The sequence below is a fragment of the Lissotriton helveticus genome, chromosome 12 (assembly GCF_964261635.1).
Source record: "Lissotriton helveticus chromosome 12, aLisHel1.1, whole genome shotgun sequence".
NCBI lineage: Eukaryota > Metazoa > Chordata > Amphibia > Caudata > Salamandridae > Lissotriton > Lissotriton helveticus.
In genome coordinates this window covers 32,647,226-32,673,486 of record NC_136073.1, presented here as the reverse complement: position 1 = coordinate 32,673,486, position 26,261 = coordinate 32,647,226, and positions in this window count along the sequence as shown.

The window sequence follows — 26,261 nt, the reverse complement described above, 5'->3', positions numbered from 1 at the left end:
GCCTGCAGGACCATGCCCCTGTGACAGAAGATCCTCCCGGAGCAGTAGCCTGATCAAAGGACAGATGCTCACATCCTCCAGAAGGACGCCACACTCTTCTGCCTCAACCTGGAGCCACTAGAATGGCTTGGGCCTGGTCATTCCTGATCTTCTTCAGAAATTGGGTCAGAAGAGGTAGGGGCAGAAAAGCATAGGGGGGTCCTGTGTGGTACTCTAGCCAAAATGCATCCTCAAGAGCTTTCTTGGAAACTCCAGCATGCAAAATTCTGACATTGCGCTTTCTCGGTGGTGGCAAAAAGATTTTCTCCATTGCTGGAAGACACCCTTTGCCTCATGCAGAGTTAATAATCACTAATGTAGGATGCTGGCTCTATATATGGTATGCCAATAGGTGGTTATACCGTGCACAGAGCCCAGAGATTGTCCCAGAAGTGTACAGGGCTTAATGCAAACCCAAGTTGCTCTATTACTGGTAGTGTTGGCGAGTAGCCTTAGGCCTAACACAGAGTGTAAGACATTTGCTATTCACAAATTCACAAATAAATGACACAGGATGCAAAAAAAAGATTATTTATAAAAATAAGTGATGTTTGAGTTTTATTTATAACACCAAGATCTTTGCAATAAGGTAAGTACGTTTCTAAATAAAAATACTTTTCAGTTTCAAAATTCGACACAGTGCAATTTTCAGAGTTCAATATTATCCTATAGACGAAAACAGTAATGCAGTTTTACAGGTAGGTATTCAACTTACAGATCCAGTGTTCAGGACCAAAGGCACGCAAGGGACAAGGGTCGGGTGAGTACCAAAACTGCACCGGCAGTGGCACAAGTGCGGCCAGGTGCAAAGGTCAGAGAATGAGTTTGGCTCAATGAGTTTCAAAGGAGACTGGGGGTGCCGGAAGCCACACTGCTTGCGTGTAGGTAAATCGGTTGCACGGGGCCAAGCTTTGGGGGTGAGATCAAGCACGGGCGTGCCACAAAGCAGCACAAAACATATACCACCGGTGGCACAGGAGCGGTAGGGTGCAAATTCAGCACCGGGCACCCAATTCTTTTTAATGTAGAGCTTACTTTGGACAAACAGGCTGCAGACGCTGCACCGGAGGTTGCAGAAGGAAGATCAGGTACAACAGAGGTAGGTAGAGATGTAGGGGGTTATAGAGGCACTGTTGATTCAGTTCATCAAGGCCCCGGGACTTCGGGTGCAGCAGGCTCTTTAGACATCAAAGTCTTCTTATTGGAGCCGGTTGCAGTCAAGGGGAGCCTCTGGATTCAGGCTGAAAGCATCGCCATAGAGTCCAGGAGGGGTCAGCCAACGCTGGACTTGAGGCCAGGATCACTGGGGAACCTGTTCTGGGTCAGTGGTCCACCTGTACATGGGCCGTTGGCATCGGGCACGGAGTGGTCTGGACTCTTATTTCCAGCTGGCACCAGGGTCCTTGGTGTTGGATTAATGGGGACAGACCCACTGTCCTCGGGAGTCCTGGTCTTTCTCAGGTTTCTGGAAGTCTCTGGCTACAGGACAGGCGCCATCTTCTCTTTGAAGCTGGAGACAGGTTATTAGGGTCGGGGCCAAGTCAGTAGTCATCATCAGGCTTCACTGCACGGCGTCTTCTTTACCCTTCTTCTTACGTCGCAGGTAACTAGTTTCCAGATCTGGGGAGCCACCTAATTACTAAATTTTGGGGCATTTTAGGGGAGTATCAGGTAGGGCCAATGGGTACCTTACCTGGGGTGACTACACCCTCAATTATGCCACTCTCCTGTGGAAGGCGGCATAGACTTGGCCCTAATTGGAGGAGTCTCCCCATTTTCAAGATGGCAGGGACTTTATGGTGTACTTCACCGTGCCTCCCCAACCTTAGAGGAGGAGTTGACAGAGATGGGCGCACCTCCTATTCTTCCTAGGTTTTTCTGCCCGTGTTCCTGCCCTAAGTGGGATTGTAAACCGGCGGCTGCCATCTGCTGCTAGCACATTACAAAGGTGACAAGCCTTTGTAGCTTCCCTCTCGAGCATTGTGCCTATCCTGGTTGAGGAGGTGTGACACCTCCACCCATGATGTACCCATGATGTACATTGTTTCTGGTCCTAGAGAGCAGAAGCCCTCGACCCAAGGGCCCAGAAATATGTCTGGGGGTGGCAGGCTGCCTACATTCAGTCTGTGACCACACAGGGGTTGGCAGGTTTTCCTGTGGCACCTCTGAGGTGCCTCTGAGTACATAGTTTAATAAATCCCACACAGGCATCAGTGTGGGTTTATTGAGAGGAGTAGTTTAGTACCAAACACTGCTGGGTTCAGGGAAGTCATCATGGTGATGGGGAACTCGAGTTGTTGAGTTTCCTGCCATATACTCTGTATGGGTTCCATGGCACTTACAAAATTAAGGAACATACCCTAATATTGTAGGGGCATATCTGCTCATGCAGATGTGCCCACACCTGTGATATAGTGCACCCTACCTTAGGGCTGGTAAGTCCTGCTGGATGCGTCACTTTTGTATATCTTCGCACAAGAATCACAGATGATGGACGGCATGCAGAGCAAATCAAACGTCCATCATTTGTTTGTGTAGCACTTTTTGCCCCAAGTGGGATGGGTATGCCCAGACGTGGGTCCCTTGCTCACTGTGCCAGTGGATTCAAGCTAGCCTGGCAGATGAGGGGTGATACCACGAACCTGGTCCTAGGATGCTTGTTTCCAGTTCAGGGAGGTCCTGGCCTGGCAGTACGGGCTGGAATGTTCCCATTGGGTGCAGGGTCAAGACTGATTTGCATCTGGCTGGGTCTAAACTGGGTGGCGAAGTGAGCTACAGAACAATGGATTTAACCCAGATCTTTTGACTGGGGGTGAATATAAGATTTACTTAGCATTCTGTACATCATTTGTTTGCATACTTTATCAATTTCTTAGGCAGTGCTAGCTGGCATGGCACACAGTGTGCCATGTTGACCTTGTCTGCTCCTGCCCATGTATGCTGCAGTGGCAGTCTGCATCACCTGGGTGAGGGGTCCCTAGGGTTCCCTCTTCAGTCCCAATGCCCTTGGTACCGAGGTATCAATTACTAGGGACTTACAGGGGCCTGAAGGGCCAATTGTGGAACATTTTTAGAGAAAGAACACTGGTTCTGGGATCCTGGACAGCAGAGGCCCAGTACTCTACAGTCAAAGTTGCTTCAAAAAACAGGCCAAAGGTGGGGGAGTGGAGATCCTGCAACAGAAAGCCATTTTCTCACAACGATTAGTGATCCACCGTGAGCTGCTGGCTGAGTTAGGCTTCCTTAGCATTCAAAGATCCCACCAGGAGGTTCACGACTAGAGAACTGCCCGACTCTTCAGCCAGCTCTAGAGACAAGTGCCTCCTGGCACAGGACCTAGGGTCCCCCAAAACACTACTTTTTGCAGAGTCACAGGGCAGGGGTTTTGTCCGGGAGAACCTGGGCCAGCTTGCCCTTGATGGGCGGTCGGAAGGCTTTCACCGCCAGGTAAATGCACAGGTTGAAGGCTGATGTGGAATTGGGTCTCTGCATCTCATGTATCCTGCAGTGGTAAAGGACAATCTGCACATGCGGCATTTTAACATTCAATGATTTAATTGAAACCAGCCGCGGTCCGTAGGGGAGTACCTGCCGGGGCGGTGACGTGGGGAGGGGGAGGGGCAGGGTGGGGGTTAGTAATGTATGGATTATGGAGCATCCCAGGTAAGTAAACATTTAAATAAATCAAACGAATTTCGTTGCGCGCACTGCATTCCCAAATGCAATGCAGTGCGTGCAACGAAATTCGTTTGATTTATTTAAGTGTTTACTTACCTGCAAACCTCCATTATCCATATATTACTAACCCCCTCCCCACGTCACCGTCCCGGCAGGTACTCCCGTACGGACCGCGGCTGATTGAAACATATTGCTGACAGAAATGGTGAGCATTGCAGTGCTTTTATTAGTAATAAGAACTGCTTACTGGGGGGCGTGGCTTGCGCGCCATCGAGGGAGGACGGTTTCTCTGTGAGCTCCGCTGCGGACACTCAGCGCGGATGCCGTGCGAGCTTTTCTTGGCGTTTTTCGAACGGCTGACTGGGTTGCAGTGCCGGCGGAAGGTGTCTAGAGCAAGATGATTCAGATGTGAGAAATCTTCCTGCAGCGAACCTACAGTTATCAGCTCCGGTAATTTCAACTGCTCCCTTAACGCGAGCGGCCGCCATTTTATATGCCGTCCTCGCGTTTGCATCTATCTTTATACGCCGCTTCTCCTCACATGACTACCACCTAACTTTGAAGGAGTCGCCTGGCCAAACTGCTATCTTTTCTGCCAGTCTCTTGCTGTTCTCTGCCAACTGCCTCTTGTCTCTCAGCTCTTGCTACCCTACATTTGAGCTCCGTTAGGAAATCCGGCCGCCATTTTAGGATTGCCGATTTTGAAGTGTTCTCCTTTTCTCCTCTACTGCTTATTATCCTCACTCAAGTGTTGTTCGGAGGAAATGCCTGAAGTTATTTTCTGCGTATTTTCAACTCTCTTGTTGCTCCTGACCACTGCCGTCTTGCTCATACGTTGGTAATGTCTTACATATGCTTTGTGAGGATAACACGATCGCCATTTTAGTCATGCTGGTTTTGGAAAGCCATCTTCATTTTTATTGCTTTCTATGGCGCAACCACCTTTAAAGTCCCAGCGTTTTTACATTCTACTACATCATATCTGTGCTGGCGTTTATAGATGCTCTCCATCTGTTTGTGGTAATTATTAACTCAGTTTTGCAGAACTTTTTGACATTCTCAACACTGTGAGTGCCTAGGCTTGCAAGGGTCGTGCATTCCTTTGCCTGATCTTTTTCGTTGCCTCACTTCACCACTTTTGGTGTGCCTCTATTACTACTTCAGCATCTTCACGCCAGTGCAGTCTCTTCACCTTCGTAGACTCCTGCTGATTTCCTGTGAGGCTCTCTTTGGTAGGATTTTAGCATCATGGCAAATGACTCTATTACTCCAAAATTGTCACATACTGGCGCTAAACCTAAGAGGCCTAAGAATGACCCACCTTCTCCCATTAAGTCATCCTCTAATCATGTTTTGGATACTATTCTTGAGGAAGTGTGTGGCCTTCAACCATTCATGATTGCCACTAATGCGAAGCTTCAGCAGATTGAGGAGCGCTGGGTTATCATGGAAGGCAAGGTTTTGAATCTGGAACAACGTGTGAGCGATATTCAAGATGTCTCATCTAAAATCCCATTATTGGAGCAGGAAATCCACAAGCTCAAACTCCACACAGAGGATTTGGAAAATCGCAACCGTAGGAACAATCTACGCATTTATGGTATTCCGGAAAATGTGGACGGATCTGACATGGTGTCTTTTATTCGGAAATTTCTACAGGAACTTTTGGATCTTCAGCCAACGTTGCATCCTCTTAATATTCAGAGAGCCCATCGTCTTGGTCGTATTAATTCCAACTCTACGAAACCACGTGGCATCATTCTGCTCTTCCTAGAATTTACGGAATTAATGTCTGTTCTGAAGGCCGCCAGGACTAAGCGACGTCTCCAATGGTCTGATTCAGAAAAGGGGGTGGTGATGAATAGAGTGTCTGAATTAAGCAGACCACTCTTACCCAGTCCAAAGATCAGGGCTTGTTCCATCACCGTTATTTAGCTCACTGCCCCATCCCAGCTCAGAACCTGGCTATATGCAAATTAGTCTGTCCCTGGCCCAGTGCATCATGGGAACAGGGCAGACCAAACTACCAAGCCAATTCTTCACCAGAAAGGAGACAAGCTTCCGGGGACCGGTTTCTGCCATTTCAGACGTCGTCGGCCCGGCTTGCTTGAATCCTGATGGAGCAGTGAGCAAGGGACTCATGTCTGAGTATACCCTTCCACGCTTATGGTGGACAAAATGATTCAGAAAAGGGGGTGGTGATGAACAGAGTGTCTGAATTAAGCAGACCACTCTTACCCAGTCCAAAGATCAGGGCTTGTTCCATCACCGTTATTTAGCTCACTGCCCCATCCCAGCTCAGAACCTGGCTATATGCAAATTAGTCTGTCCCTGGCCCAGTGCATCATGGGAACAGGGCAGACCAAACTACCAAGCCAATTCTTCACCAGAAAGGAGACAAGCTTCCGGGGACCGGTTTCTGCCATTTCAGACGTCGTCGGCCCGGCTTGCTTGAATTCTGATGGAGCAGTGAGCAAGGGACTCATGTCTGAGTATACCCTTCCACGCTTATGGTGGACAAAATGATTCAGAAAAGGGGGTGGTGATGAACAGAGTGTCTGAATTAAGCAGACCACTCTTACCCAGTCCAAAGATCAGGGCTTGTTCCATCACCGTTATTTAGCTCACTGCCCCATCCCAGCTCAGAACCTGGCTATATGCAAATTAGTCTGTCCCTGGCCCAGTGCATCATGGGAACAGGGCAGACCAAACTACCAAGCCAATTCTTCACCAGAAAGGAGACAAGCTTCCGGGGACCGGTTTCTGCCATTTCAGACGTCGTCGGCCCGGCTTGCTTGAATCCTGATGGAGCAGTGAGCAAGGGACTCATGTCTGAGTATACCCTTCCACGCTTATGGTGGACAAAATGATTCAGAAAAGGGGGTGGTGATGAACAGAGTGTCTGAATTAAGCAGACCACTCTTACCCAGTCCAAAGATCAGGGCTTGTTCCATCACCGTTATTTAGCTCACTGCCCCATCCCAGCTCAGAACCTGGCTATATGCAAATGAGTCTGTCCCTGGCCCAGTGCATCATGGGAACAGGGCAGACCAAACTACCAAGCCAATTCTTCACCAGAAAGGAGACAAGCTTCCGGGGACCGGTTTCTGCCATTTCAGACGTCGTCGGCCCGGCTTGCTTGAATCCTGATGGAGCAGTGAGCAAGGGACTCATGTCTGAGTATACCCTTCCACGCTTATGGTGGACAAAATGATTCAGAAAAGGGGGTGGTTATGAACAGAGTGTCTGAATTAAGCAGACCACTCTTACCCAGTCCAAAGATCAGGGCTTGTTCCATCACCGTTATTTAGCTCACTGCCCCATCCCAGCTCAGAACCTGACTATATGCAAATTAGTCTGTCCCTGGCCCAGTGCATCATGGGAACAGGGCAGACCAAACTACCAAGCCAATTCTTCACCAGAAAGGAGACAAGCTTCCGGGGACCGGTTTCTGCCATTTCAGACGTCGTCGGCCCGGCTTGCTTGAATCCTGATGGAGCAGTGGGAAGGGTATACTCAGATGTGAGTCCCTTGCTCATTGCACCATCAGGATTCAAGCAAGCCGGGCCGAAGACGGCTGAAATGCCAGAAACCGGTCCCCGGAAGCTTGTTTCCTTCCCAGTGTAAGAATTGGCTTTTGTAGTCTGGTCTGCCCTGTTCCCATGTTGCACTGGGCCAGGGACAGACTAATTTGCATACAGCCAGGTTCTGAAACTGGGATGGTGCAATGAGCTAAAAAACGGTGTTGGATCTAGCCCTGATCTCTTGACTGGGTGAGAGTACTCTGCTTAATTCAGAGACTCTGTCCATCACCACCCCTTGTTGTAAATAATTTTGTCCACCCTAAGCGTGGAAGGGTATACTCAGATGTGAGTCCCTTGCTCATTGCACCATCAGGATTCAAGCAAGTCGGGCCGAAGACGGCTGAAATGCCAGAAACCGGTCCCCGGAAGCTTGTTTCCTTCCCAGTGTAAGAATTGGCTTTTGTAGTCTGGTCTGCCCTGTTCCCATGATGCACTGGGCCAGGGACAGACTAATTTGCATACAGCCAGGTTCTGAAACTGGGATCGTGCAATGAGCTAAAAAACGGTGTTGGATCTAGCCCTGATCTCTTGACTGGGTGAGAGTACTCTGCTTAATTCAGAGACTCTGTCCATCACCACCCTTTGTTGTAAATAATTTTTTCCACCCTAAGCGTGGAAGGGTATACTCAGATGTGAGTCCCTTGCTCATTGCACCATCAGGATTCAAGCAAGCCGGGCCGAAGACGGCTGAAATGCCAGAAACCGGTCCCCGGAAGCTTGTTTCCTTCCCAGTGTAAGAATTGGCTTTTTTAGTCTGGTCTGCCCTGTTCCCATGATGCACTGGGCCAGGGACAGACTAATTTGCATACAGCCAGGTTCTGAAACTGGGATGGTGCAATGAGCTAAAAAACGGTGTTGGATCTAGCCCTGATCTCTTGACTGGGTGAGAGTACTCTGCTTAATTCAGAGACTCTGTCCATCACCACCCCTTGTTGTAAATAATTTTGTCCACCCTAAGCGTGGAAGGGTATACTCAGATGTGAGTCCCTTGCTCATTGCACCATCAGGATTCAAGAAAGCCGGGCCGAAGACGGCTGAAATGCCAGAAACCGGTCCCCGGAAGCTTGTTTCCTTCCCAGTGTAAGAATTGGCTTTTGTAGTCTGGTCTGCCCTGTTCCCATGATGCACTGGGCCAGGGACAGACTAATTTGCATACAGCCAGGTTCTGAAACTGGGATCGTGCAATGAGCTAAAAAACGGTGTTGGATCTAGCCCTGATCTCTTGACTGGGTGAGAGTACTCTGCTTAATTCAGAGACTCTGTCCATCACCACCCTTTGTTGTAAATAATTTTTTCCACCCTAAGCGTGGAAGGGTATACTCAGATGTGAGTCCCTTGCTCATTGCACCATCAGGATTCAAGCAAGCCGGGCCGAAGACGGCTGAAATGCCAGAAACCGGTCCCCGGAAGCTTGTTTCCTTCCCAGTGTAAGAATTGGCTTTTGTAGTCTGGTCTGCCCTGTTCCCATGATGCACTGGGCCAGGGACAGACTAATTTGCATACAGCCAGGTTCTGAAACTGGGATGGTGCAATGAGCTAAAAAACGGTGTTGGATCTAGCCCTGATCTCTTGACTGGGTGAGAGTACTCTGCTTAATTCAGAGACTCTGTCCATCACCACCCCTTGTTGTAAATAATTTTGTCCACCCTAAGCGTGGAAGGGTATACTCAGATGTGAGTCCCTTGCTCATTGCACCATCAGGATTCAAGCAAGCCGGGCCGAAGACGGCTGAAATGCCAGAAACCGGTCCCCGGAAGTTTGTTTCCTTCCCAGTGTAAGAATTGGCTTTTGTAGTCTGGTCTGCCCTGTTCCCATGATGCACTGGGCCAGGGACAGACTAATTTGCATACAGCCAGGTTCTGAAACTGGGATCGTGCAATGAGCTAAAAAACGGTGTTGGATCTAGCCCTGATCTCTTGACTGGGTGAGAGTACTCTGCTTAATTCAGAGACTCTGTCCATCACCACCCTTTGTTGTAAATAATTTTTTCCACCCTAAGCGTGGAAGGGTATACTCAGATGTGAGTCCCTTGCTCATTGCACCATCAGGATTCAAGCAAGCCGGGCCGAAGACGGCTGAAATGCCAGAAACCGGTCCCCGGAAGCTTGTTTCCTTCCCAGTGTAAGAATTGGCTTTTGTAGTCTGGTCTGCCCTGTTCCCATGATGCACTGGGCCAGGGACAGACTAATTTGCATACAGCCAGGTTCTGAAACTGGGATGGTGCAATGAGCTAAAAAACGGTGTTGGATCTAGCCCTGATCTCTTGACTGGGTGAGAGTACTCTGCTTAATTCAGAGACTCTGTCCATCACCACACCTTGTTGTAAATAATTTTGTCCACCCTAAGCGTGGAAGGGTATACTCAGATGTGAGTCCCTTGCTCATTGCACCATCAGGATTCAAGCAAGCCGGGCCGAAGATGGCTGAAATGCCAGAAACCGGTCCCCGGAACCTTGTTTCCTTCCCAGTGTAAGAATTGGCTTTTGTAGTCTGGTCTGCCCTGTTCCCATGATGCACTGGGCCAGGGACAGACTAATTTGCATACAGCCAGGTTCTGAAACTGGGATGGTGCAATGAGCTAAAAAACGGTGTTGGATCTAGCCCTGATCTCTTGACTGGGTGAGAGTACTCTGCTTAATTCAGAGACTCTGTCCATCACCACCCCTTGTTGTAAATAATTTTGTCCACCCTAAGCGTGGAAGGGTATACTCAGATGTGAGTCCCTTGCTCATTGCACCATCAGGATTCAAGCAAGCCGGGCCGAAGACGGCTGAAATGCCAGAAACTGGTCCCCGGAAGCTTGTTTCCTTCCCAGTGTAAGAATTGGCTTTTGTAGTCTGGTCTGCCCTGTTCCCATGATGCACTGGGCCAGGGACAGACTAATTTGCATACAGCCAGGTTCTGAAACTGGGATGGTGCAATGAGCTAAAAAACGGTGTTGGATCTAGCCCTGATCTCTTGACTGGGTGAGAGTACTCTGCTTAATTCAGAGACTCTGTTCATCACCACCCCTTGTTGTAAATAATTTTGTCCACCCTAAGCGTGGAAGGGTATACTCAGATGTGAGTCCCTTGCTCATTGCACCATCAGGATTCAAGCAAGCCGGGCCGAAGACGGCTGAAATGCCAGAAACCGGTCCCCGGAAGCTTGTTTCCTTCCCAGTGTAAGAATTGGCTTTTGTAGTCTGGTCTGCCCTGTTCCCATGATGCACTGGGCCAGGGACAGACTAATTTGCATACAGCCAGGTTCTGAAACTGGGATGGTGCAATGAGCTAAAAAACGGTGTTGGATCTAGCCCTGATCTCTTGACTGGGTGAGAGTACTCTGCTTAATTCAGAGACTCTGTCCATCACCACCCCTTGTTGTAAATAATTTTGTCCACCCTAAGCGTGGAAGGGTATACTCAGGTGTGAGTCCCTTGCTCATTGCACCATCAGGATTCAAGCAAGCCGGGCCGAAGACGGCTGAAATGCCAGAAACCGGTCCTCGGAAGCTTGTTTCCTTCCCAGTGTAAGAATTGGCTTTTGTAGTCTGGTCTGCCCTGTTCCCATGATGCACTGGGCCAGGGACAGACTAATTTGCATACAGCCAGGTTCTGAAACTGGGATGGTGCAATGAGCTAAAAAACGGTGTTGGATCTAGCCCTGATCTCTTGACTGGGTGAGAGTACTCTGCTTAATTCAGAGACTCTGTCAATCACCACCCCTTGTTGTAAATAATTGTCTCCAATGGTCTGGTCATAACATTTTTATCTCGCAAGATCTTTCATCTGCTACGAATGCCCGACGCAAGGAATTCTTGAATCTTCGACCTCTAATGAGACAACTGAACATTCAATATGGAATCCTGCATCCTTGTTTTTGCAAGATCACACATAATGGCCGTACCAGATCCTTTGATGACCCACAGAAGCTCCACACTTATCTTCAGAGTGTTTCTCCTTCCAACATGGACACTAATATATAATGTTTTTCCTCCTTTGTATTCTTCGCTGTAACTCTTCTTATTTTCTTTTTTTACCTCTTTTATTCCTCTTCTTTATCTTTACCCTCTTCTTGAGGTTTTGCTCTCACGTTCTTATTTCTTTTTGTTATGTTTATGTCCGTTCGTTCTCGGTAGCTCATGGGGTATGTCCTCTCTTTCAGGTGTATCCTCGCCTCGAATGTTTTGGTCACTCTCTTTTTCTCCGATCAGGCCTTTGTGCCTTGATCTGTTCATTCTTTCTCTTTTTTTACTTGTCTCTTTTTCCTTTTCCTTCCTCTTCTTTTTTCCTCCTTCTTCTTGGCTGCTATTCTTTTCCCCCTTTTTCAGTTCCATTCTAATCCTAAGCGATCTCTACTTCTATTCTTTTTCTTCGTGTTGTTATTTCTTTTATCTCTTGGTGTATTTGATTTCAGTATTGTGACAGTTCTGGGAGATCCCTTCTTTAATCACTTATGTATTTTTTGTCTTCCTTTTTGTAGCTATCTCCTTGTCGTGTGTTTGCTCCATTTGTCGCCCATTTTCCCTTCCTACCATCATGTGTAACTTTGTTTCTTGGAACGTGCGTGGTCTTGGTCATCCTGTCAAGCGTCAAAAGGTATTGTCCCATTTATCTAAATTTCATTCACAGGTTGTTTTTCTTCAGGAAACGCACTGTTCGGATGTCGAATCTGTTAAGCTGAAGAGGCAATGGGTGGGTCAAGTTGTGTTCTCACCTGCTGTAAATAAAAAGGGAGGGGTTACTATATTGTTTCATAAGTCTTTAAATGTTCAAATTCTTTCCTCTCAGAATGATGATGAAGGACGTTGGGCAATGGCTAAGGTTGTCATACAAAATAAGACGTTGGTATTACTCAACATATATGGTCCAGTACGCCCGATCCAAAATTTTGGAAAGACATTAAAGTCCTGATTTCGTCCATAGATTGTCCTGACTTTGTCATAGCAGGTGATTTCAACCAGTGGTTAGACCCTTTTTTAGACAGATTATCCTCCAGTAAATTTCAACCTGACCAATCCTATAAGAGTTTTCAATCTGCTATTGCCTCTCGTCCTTTATATGACTCTTGGAAAATGTGTAATCCGACTTTGCTAGAATATACTTTTTTTTCAAATGTACATCATACACGTTCTAGACTTGATTATATTATGGTTAGTAAGTCTCTTTTGCCCTCCATTCAAAAATCTGTCATTGGCTCTATATTCATTTCTGACCATGCTCCTGTTTATACTACCCTAGACCTCTCCCTTATCTCCTCTAAATTCAGTCGTTGGAAATTTAATTCTTTTCTTTTATCTGATGCCAGTTTTCTGAAAGAGTGTGTGGGGTTTTTTACTGAGTTTTTCTCCTTTAATAATCCTTCGGACACCTCCATTCCCAACACTTGGGATGCCTTTAAGGCTGCTTTCCGAGCATTCACTATATCCTATGTTTCTAAAAAGAAGAAACTTAATAGATAAAAGTACAACGACCAGCTTGAGATGATTAAGCGCCTTGAACATTCCTATTTTTCCTCCAAATCCTCCTCTGCCCTTCAGGAGTTAATCCTTGCCAAAACAGACCTAAACAAAATTATCACCAATGAAGCCTGTCACACCCTTCTCAAAATCAAATCTAAATTCCACGGTGGTTAGAATAAAGCAGGGAGAATGTTGGCGAACTATTTAAAAATCAAATACGAACGTAAAACTGTAGGTCCCATATTTAATGAATCCATAAATAAACTAGTTACGTCTGATGAGGATATTGCTGAAGTATTTCATAATTATTATCAAGCCTTATATACTGATGACACTCACCACTCTGACGAGCACTTAACGTCATTTTTTGAAGGCCTCCCATCCCCTCCTTCCCTTCCGGTTGACTTTGCTCACTTGGAATGGGAAATCACTCTTCAAGAAGTCACTGCTGCCATTAATTCTCTCAAAAAGTCAAACGCCCCTGCTCCTGATGGTTTACCTGTCGAGTTTTATTCTTCTTTTCACTCCTTTTTTGCACCAAAACTCCTTCAATTATTTAATTCATTTATTTTAGATGCCAAAGCCTCTGGGTCCTTTTTGGATGCTCTTATTGTCATTATTCCCAAACCTGACAAAGATCACTCACAGTGTAAAAATTACCGCCCCATCTCTTTAATTAATTACGATTGTAAATTTTTTGCTAATATCCTTGCTTCTCGTCTTGATTCTATTATTCCCCGTTTAATCAAAACAGACCAGGTGGGATTTGTGAAAGGTAGACTTGCTGCTGACAATGCTCGCCTGTTTTCCAATGTCATTGCTCACAGTAAAAACATTAAAGTCCCGTTGGCGGCTTTGTCCTTAGATGCTGAAAAAGCTTTCGATCGTATAAATTGGCAATTCATGTTTCTTACCCTTAAATGATTTGGTTTTGGTCCCTCTTTCATGTCCTTGGTCAAACTCCTCTACTCTTCCCCCCTGTGCCAGTATTTTTATCAACAACCAATTTTCTAGGTTTTTTTCATTGTCTAGAGGCACGAGACAAGGATGTCCCCTTTCCCCCTTATTATTTATTCTCTGTCTTGAACCTTTTTTAGAACGTATTCGTTCCAACCCTAATATTACTGGCCTCAAACTCTTTTCTACTGAACTTAAATTGTCTGCTTATGCAGATGATGTCTTGATATACATGTCAGATCCTGAATCTTCCCTCCCACATTTTCTAAGTGAAGTGTGTTTATATTCATCTATATCAGGTTACAAACTCAATTTATCTAAAACGGAAGTCCTGCCCTTAAACTCGATCTGTTTCCAATATATCTTTAACAATACGGATTTTGCATGGTGTCCTTCCAAAATCAAATACCTTGGTATATGGTTTTCATCTTCCTTAAAGAATACCCTTCAATTAACTTTTGACTCACTTTTTAAGAAAATCCAATCCCTTCTTCAAAGTTGGTCCCCCCTATTCCTTTCCTGGTGGGGCAGATTAGATACCATCAAAATGATGATTACTCCACATGTTCTTTATACTATTTCTATGCTCCCTTTTAAAATTCCCAAATCCTATTTTTCACGTATTAACTCTATTTGTACCAGATTTTTGTGGAACAACAAACGCCCTCGAATTGCATTGCACAAGTTAATTCGACCTAAACCTGAGGGTGGCGTTCGATTTCCTGATTTTCAAACTTACCACTCTGCCTTTTTGATTAAACAGTCCTTTTCTTTGGCATATGACTTCGCTGATAACCCTATACCTACATGGGTTCTACTATAACGCTCCCTTTTAAAAGATTTCTCATTTCAACACACTGTTTTCATGTCAAATTGTTCTTTTTTAACCAAATATCCTATTTTGAAATACTCCCACTCACTGTTACATAATGTTTTCTCTTCTACTCTATCTCCTCTTCAATGTTTTTTATCCTCTACTGTGTGGTACAACACATTCCTTGGATATAAAGGCAAATCATTTTACTTTAAACATTGGAAAGAAAAGGATATCTTTTTTGTACATACATTTTTTGATGGCCCATCTATCATTTCCTTTTCAATAAGCAAAATTCTTTCCATTTGCCTGCATCATTTCTTCCTGAATATACCATTATAACGTCTACCATTCAGTCACATTTATCTTCCCTTTCCTTGCCTGTGGCTTTTCCTTCTTTTATCCCTACCACCCCATTGTATTCTTTATTTTCCACTCACCAACCCAAAGATGCTCTTGTTTACTCAATTTTGTTATCAAATGTCTCTGACCGCCCTAAATCGAATGTAGAGAACGCTTGGGAGACTGACCTAAATGTCTCCCTCTCTGTTGCATTGTGGAATCGGTTATGGTCCATACTTTTTAAGGTATCTAATGCTGCACGTATTACTCAATCTTTATTCTTCATATATCATAGGGTTGTTATTACCCCAGTTAGTATACACAAGTTTTCCCATACTTCCTCCTCGTTATGTTGGTCATGCTCCAAAGAAACTGGGACTCTTAAACATCAATTATACGAATGTCCCTCTGTTTTATCATTTTGGACTGAAGTATGGAATATCTGCATGCCAATGTTTTCTTGCTCCACCCCATTATCTTTATTGAATGTTTTTTTAGGTTCTTTATTCGATTATATTGTTATTGTATCCTCTTCTGCTAAGTTATTGGACCTGTTTACTGCTCTTGCATTTAAAGTTATTTTATCGTGTTGGAAAGATAACTCTAAGCTCTCTGTGCATACTTGGTGGAACTTTATTTGTAATGAACACAGAATTTCTATTGCATCATCCAATTCTGTCCCCCTAAAAATTAAATCTGATCTTCTTTGGCTTCCTTTTACCACTTATCTTTCCTCCAAATCTCCTACTTCCTTACTTTCTACTAATCCCACGTTTTAATCCTGATCATCTCTTTCTTTTCTTCTTTTCCCTCTTTCCTCTCTTTTCCTTTCCTCTTTTCTTTTCCCTTATCTTCCCCTATCCTCTTTCTCTTTCCCCCCTTACTTATAAAATTATTTGTGATTACATATTACATGTATACGTAGTCTTATGTATTTTTTTTTCCTTACATGCACAACATGTCTTTTATATTATCTTTCAAATGATACATAAAAAAAATTCTGCTTACTGGTTCAATCAGATATGATGATGACTTTTAACTTGTTAATCGTTATTTTAATGTGATGACCCTTTATTTTATATTTGAATATAGTGGCCCCATGAGTACTCACTTAATATATTGATGTGGTCACCTGTTGACATAGTCTATAGCCTGCTATGCTTCAAATGACAACACATTATATTGTGATGTTGCATCTGCTATAGATGGGGGGTTTGTGATTAGGAGATTCATGTCCCATTAGTGGTCAGATGTTATTTCAGAATATCACAAAAGGTATTTACTTCTGATTGCTGTATATATTTGTAAATGAATGAATACTATTTATTAGTGTGTGTAATAAATGTACTTTTCCTTTCTCAAAGAAAATACTGACTGGACAATGATTTATTGGGTTTTCTTGTGTGCCACCGGACGGAGATTACTAGCCCACACCAGCTCCTCTGAGTAGGCCTTGGACTGCACTGCATCGCTACCCTGAGAGAGTCAAGAGCTACAAAGGGGTGCTTGGTTCCCAGTAAGGAGACTGTTGTTGACCTCTTGCTTGTGCAGGACTTACATTCCACGCAACCAATAACTCACTTTTTTACACTGACCAGCCTGGAAGGTTTGATCTAGGTTGGCCCAAAACTCCCCTGGGCCTGCCTATAAGATCTCACTGACCAAGTCCCAAAAAGAGAGGGAATATTGACCGAGGAAACAGGTGGTATTGACCAAAGGGCTATGAAGGCTGCTGAAAACGTTTGTGTAGCAAATTCTTCAATTCTATTTGATACTCTTTCTGTGAGGGCCTTGGGGAATGCATTAGGGTTTACCTTGCTGCTAGAAGCCTGGACCCCCAGACTTTCTGGTGTTTGGTGATTGGTGTTGCGTCAAAAAGTCATGTCGCATGGCGCTGGTCTGTGACACCTGACCACCTGCCTGTTCACTGGTTTGCAAGAACAAGACTTAGACAAAGTGCTGAATATAGGGGGACACGTATCTGTAATTTTCACAGACTGTCCGTAGATTATCCTAAAGTCCATTGTCTGTGATTGATGTCCAAATGGGGGGCATTTGGCCATAATTTTAGCTTAAGGGCACAAGTTCATTCCCACATTTGAGATTCCCTCGCTGAAGTGGAAGGGAGGGAATCTCCTGTGCTGCATTCCAGAGGGAGGGGCAAACAGCTAAATATGCCTTCTTGTCAGGGTGTCTGCTTCCCAAAGAAATGCGAATGTGTCCAATTGGTTAATCAGCAAATGTAATGGCTACTTGGCAGGCGTTAATTGATGGAGCCACTTGAAGCTTCCTCATGACAAGATATTGTCTTTGTGAGACCGTCCTTTTAATGGACAGTTATAAAAAGGTTTTGCACTAGGCAAAATCTGCATATAACTGAAATCTATACTTTAGAAGTGCTTTTTATCTTACACCTATTGTATATGTGCATTTAGTGGCAGCCTAAATTACACTGTGTATAATGCATGTTAAAAATAATGTCTTAAACATACAAGTCACTTTTCCCTGCTGCAGGAAACAGGATTCATTTCTGTGGGCCTTTGGTTGTACACATATACATCTGCAATGACCGCTGCAACCAATAGAGGTTTCATAACATAAAATAGTGCATTTCTCACTGACTTGTTTAACTTTTATTTATTTTTCACTTAAGGTGGGTGTTATTTTATATATAATTACGTGACGGGGACCAATCAACAAAATAGTTACAGAATATTTTGCTCTTTTTTGCCAGGCCCTTGATTCCACCTCTGTGCTCACTGACCCCCTCTGAGTGACAGTATCCATACTGTTTTTAATGTACTTCAACCACTGCATTGAATAGTTTCGAGGTGGGCGACCCAACAAATTAATAAGGAGAGCCGAACCAAGGGTCTGTCTCGGATCTTAGAGCCTGTGCACGAATCAAGCCCTGGTGTGTTTATTTTGTAAATCACATAACAAACATCATGCAAAATATGATAAAATTCAAGAGAAGTGCACTTCTTTAGCATGTGAAGTATTGATGTTAATACGTCCCAATAAAGTCTATTAGATCAAATACAATAGGTTTTTGTACAACTGGTGTTTAGAACTCTTGTAGTTGAATGTGCTTCCATACGCATTATTGAAGAAAAAACTGTTTTGATGAAGTAAACTATTTGTTCAATATCACACATTTTAATTAGGGAAGTCTTAATTTATCCCAGTTTCCTAATTTAACTTTGTACAAATCAGCCAGGAAAAGGGTATTTATCTTTCCTTATATTAACCCCTTTGCCGCGGGGCTAATTCCCCCGCGGCGCTGGGGGGAAGGGGGTCACGCTGCACGGTGTTGCTGTGCTCATGACTAGCTGAGCTCGTCATGACCACGCCCCTTTTCATGGAACGTTCAGCAAAGCAGGGGAATTATCCCCGCGTGTGAGCACCGTGGCGGTCATGACGAGCTCAGCTCGTCATGAGCACAGCGCAACCGTGTCTAATGACGAGCTGAGCTCGTCATGAGCACGCAAGGTGCTAAGGCTTTCTTTGTGCATTTTTCTGCCGTTTTTAAAACGTGTGTTCTCGACCCAAAGGTATTGGAGCACTTTACATGAACACCACTTATATTACACATGGTCACATTCATTGTTTAGAGGCATAGGCAAGTGGTTTGCCCAGAATCACAGGAGGTCGAGCCAATGTTGAGACGCAAACTTGGTTCCCCAGTTCCATAGTCGGCAGCCCTGACCCTAACGCCACATCCTGGGTAGAGAGAAGGAGGCAGGCGGAAGCCACTTGAAAATGCGGCTCATTATGGGCTTGAGGTTCCAAAAGGACCTTGAGTTGAGCCAGAGCCAGGTTTCAGGCTCAAGCCTGGCTCAAGTTTTCGGTGGCCCGCCCACTTCTAAAATAGCTATATAATGTCTACAAAGCCAGTGATATTAGCATATGGTGTCCTTCCTTCCCTTCCTTTCATTATGGACCTTTCTTTAGATATTGTCTCAGATTAACCTGTGACCTGTATTTATTTAATACAGTATACTATTCATCTTACAGAATTGTACAAAAACACCGTCTTCTGGTATTAAAGCGCTTCGAGAAAAATACATTGATCTAGTCAGTGGCTTAAGAGCACCTTGTGTGACCAGGTAGCCTGGGTTCAAATCCCGGATTTCCTGCATGGCTAAATTGTGTGATCCTAGTCAAACCAATTTATTTCATGTGTCTAATTTACTTTATAGTGACATCTGGAAACACTTTTAAATAATTCCGTTTAAGATGGACTGTGTACAAAAAATCACTTGCGTGTTTTATTAGCCTGGAATGATCCAGCATCCATAACAATAATATTGGCCATGATGTTGGGAACACCAGATACTTGGTTCACTTGGTTCACTTCTGGTGTTGTCAAGAGGGGGGATTATGAATGTTTTAAAGTTCATGTTTAGAAACTTTCACTTCAAATAAATGTCACTGCAAAATTATGATCTAATGCACTAAACTGAAGCACTACCATATGTGGTTTTTAAAAGATGTTATTGTTATGTGCCAAAAGGGGTTGCATAGCAGGATCGTAGCCAGGTATCGAGCAATTGATTCCATTGTACAATTACAGAAGAGCACTGCTGGGCTATTTATGAAGAGTTGGCATACGATTGTATAATTTTCTGTGTAAAAAATTGACCCATAATAAATTGTCCCTCCCCGCCCCCTTCCTAGTTTCCACTGCTTTAACTATCAGGATAGGAAAGCAGAGCAATGGACCCTGTGGAGCTTAGAAGAAAGTGTTCTAGCGGGGGAAATCATGACACTGTGTTGGACAAAGGGGCCCTTAAAACACTGCCTTGAGACGTTGTCTAGATGTGCAAGGACAACTACTATATACAAACCAAGAGTACATGTGTCTGGGGGTGTATCTTGAGGGGAGAGTATCATCCTTGGTGCAGTCTTTAAAGCCCTCCACCAAAATATATCACGCCTGTGCAATAATATATTTTATCAGACCGACTAAGAGTCATTCTTCCCTATGTCACGGGTGCTCTCAGATCGAAACCAAGAGAGCGAGACCTTGGTCCAACTAACTAGTGGCGGCTGGTGACATTTGAAAGTGGTGAGGCATAAAAGGGGTATGAGAGTTACGTTGCAAGCCTGAGAAGCGCGCAAGCACAACCAACAGAACTGGTGTTTGGGGGCTCTCTCCCAGAGAAACTTTTGAAGAAAACAGTGGCAAATGGTGCATTTTAAAACAAATTTGAGGAAAGAAGGAGGCTTATAAAGCGATTGTGAACGTGTGGTCTTGAGCTATTTAAACAGATTAAAAACTGCTCCATATCTTACTACATTGAATATGTTCAACAGTTACTGTACTGTGCAAATTGTACAGTACACTGACACTATGGAAACGTCACACATAAGCGATCTGAAAAACCATCAACTCTAGACATAACTGTTAATTAACAAATAAGAAAACACAGAAGACAAATTGTATTTAAGTATGGGTCAAAAATCCGTTCCGCTCGGGGATTTTCGGCAATTTTGCGATCCGTGAATCTCGCAAAATTGCCGCAAAATTCGCAAATTCATTTGCGGGCGGATTTTTTGGGGTGATGGCCATCTCACTCAAGGGACCAAAGTTACAGGCACACATGGTCACTGGAGGCAAATCTTCTGGCCCTTTACACAGCTGCAGTATAGGAAAAGCACTATACATTTACCCAACGAGGTCGAAAATTAGCTGTAATACTCGAGGGAGGTCTTTGAATCCATGAGTTTTTCAAGCACAACCCCCATGTAGTTCCTGTGACCAGGAGGCTGCTTTCTCCTCACCTGCTGCCCTGCTCGCTCTCTGACCCTTTATACACAAGAGGCATGTTGACACGCATAGAAGCCCCGCCCGTTTGGCCCCGCACCACACACTAGCGGTATTAAACGTCTTCCCGCCCTTTCCCAACTATGATGGACAGCTCACTCAAGGGACCTCGGCGCCTGTTGGCGCGGTGGCAAAGTTACAGGCACACATGGTCAGTGGAGACAAATCTTCTGGCCCTTTAAGCAGCTGCAGTGTAGGAAAAGCACTATACATTTACCCAACGAGGTAGCACTTACTGATTAGCCAGTAAAGTACTCCAGTTGAGTAGAGGTATTGCACAAAACGGTGGCATCTTCGTGGATAACTATGCAGGGCAGGATTCATTCTGGCACGAGGCTCCTGTCATAAAAATTAAACCTCAACAGGAAGCACTTACAGATATAAATAAAGCAGGTGCCCGAGTTGAAGCTCAAATTCAGTAACGTTTTAATCTGCCCAAAACATTAGTGAGCACGGTCGGGGCTGGGCAAGTGTGCTTTAACCCCATATCTGCTGTCGAAAATTATCTGTAATACTCGAGGGAGGTCCTTGAATCCATGAGTTTCTCGAGCGCAACCCCCATGTAGTTCCTGTGACCAGGAGGCTGCTTTCTCCTCACCTGCTGCCCTGCTCGCTCTCTGACCCTTTATACACAAGAGGCATGTTGACACGCATAGAAGCCCCGCCCGTTTGGCCCCACACCACACACTGGCGGTACCAAACGTCTTCCCGCCCTTTCCCAACTATGATGGACAGCTCACTCAAGGGACCTCGGCCACTTTTGGCGCGGTGGCAAAGTTACAGGCACACATGGTCAGTGGAGACAAATCTTCTGGCCATTTACGCAGCTGCAGTGTAGGAAAAGCACTTTACATTTACCAACGAGGTAGCACTTACTGGATTAGCCAGTATAAAGTACTCCTGTGCAAATCGCAAAAAAATCCGTGAGTTCGCGGGAAAATCCGCGAATTCACAGATTTTTTTGCGATTTCGGGCGAATTCGCGGACCACAGATCCGCAAAATTCGCCCATAATTAATTGTATTGCTTCAAATGTGAATGTCACCATCGACAATTGTCACCAGCTTTCCCATCTTCAAGACTGGGCATTATTTATGTTTACTTTTGCTCTACACACTCCAACAGGCAGCAGTGACCAGGGAGAAAAAACTTCAGCTCAAAATGTGTGTCTTCACAACAATAAAACTAGTCATTTACAGGGCTGTCAGTTCAGACAACAAAGGGGTTCAGACATATGCCAGTTCCAGGCACCTTTCCAAGCATTCATAGAAATTAAATCTCATCTCTTTTCAAGATGCCTCAGGCTGCATTAGGGCGCCCACTATCCATTCTGACTTCAGACCAGAGAGATGGTGAGAGTTGGTGGTGCCCCAGTGGTTGGTGTATTTCACTGTGTGCTAGCACACGGAGTCCTGCAGCTTGTCTACCCTTGCTCGGTTCGAGAGGTAGCTGGGAGACCCTCCTCCCCATTTGTGCAGCTGGTTACCGGAGAAGCTGCCTTCTGGGAGATGTACACCTGAAATGTGCACCACCCACCTCACACACAGGGTCGCTGCTATGCGCATGCATTTTAAGGAGTCTGTCCAGCGTTCCATTCAGTGCCACAGATGAGAGAGCACAAGTTTGAAAAAATGTATAAGTACGCCATATTTACAAGCACGTAGTTAGTTTAAACATGTTTTGCACACGAGTGTTTTATATTCAATAGTGAAACGTATAGAATGTTAAGTAGAGTAACTATAATAATAACGGTGTGAGATTAAATGTAGAAATGTTGGAATATATGTGAAAACCTCATGTTCTCATGTTAAAAGAGTCATGTCCGAATTAAATGTAATTTGGATTCCAGTATTTTGTGTAGGCCTTAGGGCAATTCACAGCAAACCTGAACGTGCTGCTAAAATAATGTGAGATAAAGTTGACATGGTTCTCTCAAAATGTACTATTGAACTTAGGGTTAAAAGTATATGCTTTATAGATGTGTTATTTTAGAAACGTATGCTAGTTAAGAATGTTTGCTGTTTAAATCAAGTTAACGTTTTAAGAGTGCAGGAACCTGCTGCATGTAAATCAAGTAGGCCAGAGCAGATAATGTCATGTAGTTTAAATCGTCATGTGCTCGTTAGAGGAGAGGTCGTGAGGTGTCCAGTATGGAGCTCTGAGAGTGTTTTATGGCCTAAGATATGGTGAAGTCTGGAATTTGAGGCCCACTGCAGGACGAGCTGTATGCAGGTGCGAGGGTCCTAATCAGCTCGAATGAAAGGGACTTTGTTCAGTGGCGCCTTGCGCAGGCCTGTAGGAGTTTCCAGGAATTTCAGGGGGTATCAGCGCACGGAAGAAGCCGCCTGGGAACCAAGGCCAACTTTAACGAGGGTCTTCAAGAGTACCATCATGGAGTTTGCCGCGGAAAGATGTACCACGTGAGGGGCGTCCCAAGGGGCGTTTCTATTGGAAATGTGATTTGGTATTAGGGAAAGAGACCCGGGAGGAGAGCAGAGCAGATGATTTTGGGAGCCTAAGGAAGCGGATGGGTAGGCAGATAGGCTGATCAGGAGAGACCCATTATCAGAGAAGAGACAAAGAGAAGTGCGTGATCTTCTTAGGAAGTCACCACGGCTGACACCTAGAGGGTTAAGATCTTGCTAAGTAGGGATGTCATTTAGTGTAGTGTAGGGACAGACTAACCTTAATTTTCTTTTCTGTAATGACTTTGAGGTTGCAACTTGTATCCATTTTAGCAACCCTGATGGTTTTCGAACTTGTACTTATTATTCTGTTTTTCAGACTCAGACTATTCAAAAAGTTCATGTTCATAGTGATACCGATTTACCTCTTGAATCTCATTTTGAGAAGTTTGTATCTTCAGTTGTCTTTGACTTTATATTAAATCTTTAAAACTTAATTTTGGTCAGTGGTCATTTAGAGTGGTGTAAGTTCTTAAATTGATTGTTTACTGCAAGATTACCTTTTACTCAAGACAGGTACCAACGATTCAGTCGACAGGAAATGGGATTTGGTAAGATAATTAGTAACCAGTAATCCCGCGTTAGCAGTTGGTAGCAGAGTGAGGATGGTTATCTTCTTGAGGAAGGTAATCTAGAGAGGTTAGTTTACCCCAAGGCCCGAGACGCCGAGAGACGAGCAGCGGAAGAATCGTGTGCCGAAAGGTGCAGACGGTGCGAGAAAAGCAGCAGTATCGGAGAGTGAGTATAAAAAGGGTCATGCGTGAACAGATTGCGGTGTTTTGTGTTGTATTTGTATTGTAATGTCTTGCGGAGTTGAATGCCTGTAGTGTGAAAGAGAGAAGGTTGTGAGCGCGCGCAACCTGGTAAACTGGTAACCTGGTAAACGGGTGAACTGGTGAAATCTTAAGTTCAGGCCAGAGCTTAAGTGGTTTTGGGTGTATCGAACATCCAGGGTAGTTGTCGACCATAGTACGGAGGTCACGAGGTACCATTGACCGCCGTGGATCCAAGATAGGGGGAGTGTAAGAGTGAGTGTATGAGTAACGGACGCTGGTCGAAAGTTACTGCGTGTGAGTAACCTATCGGAGAAGGCGATTGTCTGGAAGTAAACGGAAAGACATTTCGCCAAGTTAGGGTGACAACTACAGAAAGACTGTGGGCGTACAGTCAAAGAAAGGTGATCGCTTGGACGGAAGTAATCATTTTTCAGAGTATGAATGGGATGCGTGCATGACCGAGGAGACGAGCTGAGAAAGGAGGGGAACTGCTGCGAAGGGGGACGGGTGACGTCGGCTAGAGCCGCGCTGTGATTGAGCGGTTGGTGTGACGTTAGCTAGAGCCGCGCTCTGGTTGGGCGGCTAGAGTGACGTCGGAGGAAAGCCGCGTACGGATAGGCCAGTTAGTGAGAACGGCGCTGAGATTGGTGGAATATCATCAGGAAGTAAACAAACGCGGAGAAAAGAGAAATCATGAAGTGTTTTAAGTGTTTGAAAGGGATTTTTAAACGTAAACGAAGTGAACATTATTACGGGGAAGAGGCTCCCCCAGAGGGTACGCCAGCTCATTATATGGCAACGAATGTGGGGCTGCATACGATATTGTGGATTGGGGCTTGGAATAAGCTTACGGAAGGGAATGAGGAAATGCAGTTCCCGAAGTACGGGACGTTTAAATTAGAGGTGTTACATCGGCTAAAAGCAACCATGTCCTCATTGAAACCCTCACCTAGACCAACACAGTTTGAGGCTCTTAATGCATGGATCAAGGCTGCACACGACCGAAATTTGAACAGGCGTCAACAAAGGCTGACGCGATCGGTAAGGGCAGTGCGAGATTCCAAATGGGATGAGGAGGAAAAGCGTTGGAGGGTCCAGACTATTGAGGTGGAGAAAATGTATCCGATGAGGGAGGTGTCAGGAGGAGGAAACCTCATGGAAGAAGACGAGGAAAGCGAGTCGGAGGACAATCTGATAAACAGATTGTTAATGGATAGACCACCTCCGAGAGTGGGATTGATAGAAGATAGAGGGCTCGCAAGGGAAGATGGGAATGAGATAGAGGGATATACACCACTCCCTATATCGGAATGGACACCTAGCAAAGGCGGAGAAACACCTCCAAACAACACTGTACAGAGTGTAGTGGGAAGGTTTGTGGTGCAGAAAACGCCAACCACAGAAAGGGTTGAGTCTGTGGGATTGCCAGACGCTCTTCAAGTGCCTGTTACCATAGGACCCATAGTTTCGATCTATAATTCTGAGAGAGATAGAGGGGAACAACAAAGGCAATTGGATAGGGAAAGGATTGAGATGGAAAGGAGGAATAATGTGACGAATGCATGGAAACAATTACCAGGTTCGGTAACGTGGAACACCCCATTAGACACAACTGTCGGTCCCAATTCAGAACAGGGAGGTCCGAGAGGACCAATGGATCTAAGGGGACCGCGGCCAAGATCTTTTTCAGAGTTAAGAGCTGATTTGAGGGAATGGGACGGGTCCATAGTATCTCCGAGTAACAGGACAAGAACGGAACCAGAGTGGGAAAGCAGGGGAAACGGGACAGTATCTCATTGTGGGGCCAGCGAGAGTAGTCAGAGCCGGGAAGGCCAAAGTCAAGAGAATAGAGGGGATGCATGTCCTACAAATCAGAGAGAACAGCCGGAACCAAATACTAAGATTGTAGAATGTGAGAAAATGTCCCGTCTCTGGGGGAACGGAGGAGATGAGGCGGTACGGGCTTTTCAGAATAGGTTTAGGTGCCTTCATCATACACTTGGGGAAGACGTTCAACATTGGAGAAAGGAGAACAGCGATAGGTCCCGCCACGCCTCGAATAATCAGGAATCACAGGGAAGTAGGGAAGAAAGAGGGAGTAATAGAACCTCTTACCCTCTATCCCGTGAAACTAGCCAGGATGGAGAGAGAGAGGCTGGGAGGCATGAAGGAGTGTTTCACCACCCACCCCGAGAAGATGGAAAGGCATGGGACTTAGAGAGATGGGAACAGGGGAGGACTCCCTATAATTCACCAATACCTAAACGTAGATCTCGGAGCTGGGATGGGAGAGATGCGGATGGAGGAGCTAAATTGAGTGTCTTGAAAGCTGAAAT